This window comes from Dipodomys spectabilis, unplaced genomic scaffold (genome assembly GCF_019054845.1).
Source record: "Dipodomys spectabilis isolate Male_0828 unplaced genomic scaffold, ASM1905484v1 ptg000150l, whole genome shotgun sequence".
Classification (NCBI taxonomy): Eukaryota; Metazoa; Chordata; class Mammalia; order Rodentia; family Heteromyidae; genus Dipodomys; species Dipodomys spectabilis.
This window is the reverse complement of record NW_024870827.1, coordinates 322,669-324,885: the sequence shown is the minus strand read 5'-3', so window position 1 is coordinate 324,885 and position 2,217 is coordinate 322,669.

Genomic DNA, 2,217 nt, shown 5'->3' with positions numbered 1-2,217 from the left:
CCCAGTTCCCTGGTACTGGAATCTAAAGTCTGTGCCTCTGTATTCTGAGCATCTGGAATTGTCTAGAAGGACCTGAGAGGCCCAGATGGGGCTGGAAAATAGACTGTCCTGTGTTAAAGTTCATTTACATTTCCTAGACACTGACCTATACTTCCAAGCCACCTTGGCCTCACCTCCCATGTAGCCCTAGGTCCTACTTGCTTGGGCAGCATTCAGTCAGCTGTCAAGCTCGAGGTGGCCAGAGCCACCAGCAATCCCCCATTCCCCACTCCACTGCCAGCCTGCTGAGAGGGATGTGCAGTCAGAGACCCAGCTGAGGAAAAGAATAGGACATCACATGACTGAGGCCCTCCCTCTCAGGCAGAGCAGACCCTATGCCAGCTGGCATCACTGACCCAGAATCCCCTGGAGGCGGCCAAATATTGGGACAGCCAGACTTGTGCTCCAGAGAAAAGTTTGAACACAAGCTTGTGGGAATTTAGGACTCATTGTAGACCCTGATAGGGGGCTAAAGGCAAGGTCGGTGTGAAGGAGGGGCACCATCTGAGGTCAGAAATAGGCAGACCAGCAACCAGGAAGGGGACAGAAAAAGACAAGGGAAAATTACACACACACACACACACACACACACACACACACACACACACGGGTATACCAAGCCCTTAGCAGTTCCTGAGAACAAAACCATGAACTCCTTCTATTAGGATCACATCCAACCCGTGAGCAGATGGCACTATCATACTCAGACTAACTGTAGATACAGCATTGAGCCTCTCCTATCTGGAATGTCTCATAACCCAGCATGAAATTTTCTACTATACACACTTCAATGTGGTAAACTCAGCCAACCCAATTTGTTTATTGTTGGTCATGGGGTTCGAACTCTGGGTCATGGCGCTGGCCTTCAGCTCTTCAGCTGAAGATGAGCACTCTACAATTTGAGACACAGTGTTTTCTGGTGGTTCATTGGATATCAACACCCACAGACTTTCCTGCTCAAGCTACTTTGAACCGTGGTCTTTACATCTCAGCTTTATGAATAGCTAGGATGACAGTTGTGAGCCACCGGAGGTGCCAGACTTCATCCATCTTCATATACCCAGAGGAAACCCAATTCATCAGGCCACAAACTTCTTGTAACCCTTTACCTCAGACTTTAACACCCAGCATCCAAATCCATTCTTCATTAGGGAGAATACAAACACAACAATCCCACCCCTGCACCCAATTGCACACTCCCTGCCTGCCATATGCCTCCACGACTTGAGTTCTTGGTAAGGCTCTATCCATTCTACTGTGGCTTCAAACTGGTGCAAATTGGGGAGTTCTTAGAAATGTCTGTAAAGTGAGGCCAGCACCTGGTCTCTCAATCACAGCACCCTCCCGTACACACTTCCACATCTTTGCAGCAAAAATGTTTTACTTTCTTTCTTTTTTTCCATTGTTTGCTTGAATTCTGGGCCTGGGTGATGTCCCTGATCTCTTCAGCTCAAGGCAAGCACTCTACTACTTAAGCCACAGCACCCCTTCCAGTTTTCTGGTGGTTTGTTGGAGAAAAGAGTCTCAGGGTCTTTCCTGCCCAGTCTGGCTTTGAACCGTGATCCTCAAATCTCACCTCCTGAGTACCTAGGATGACAGCTATGAGCTACTGGCACCCAGCAAAACATACTTTTCAATGCCTGTCATCCTATCCTCCCAAGAGACTGAGATCTGAGGACTACAGTTGGATCTCACCCTTGGCAGCAAAGTGCATAAGAACTCTTTATCTCCAATTAAATACCCAAAAACCTGGAAGTGTAGCTGTGGCTCAAGCAGTAGAGGGCTCATTGAGTTGAAGAGCTGAGGGATAGCACCCAAGCCCAGAGTTCAAGCCCTATGCCTGACCAAAAAAAAATTTCAGTTTTCACTAACAAGTAGGAGTAAAAATGTGGGATTGAATAGCAACTAGAGAAGTATCATTATATTTATTTCTCAGTGATCATTCTTATAATGATTAATGAGAGTTTTCCAGACAGGTTTAGCTTGAGAGTTAGTGTTAAGTAATGGATTAGATGGTAAGTAAATCTGACATTGTTTTAGGGTACAGATGTTCAGGAAAAGGTAGGATCATTGGAAACTACAATATGTTTCCTGATAAGGGAATTTGAGGAAAACCAATATAATACTTCATGTAAGGGAACAAGATAACTTCAGAGGTAGAGTCAGAAAATTTGTGGG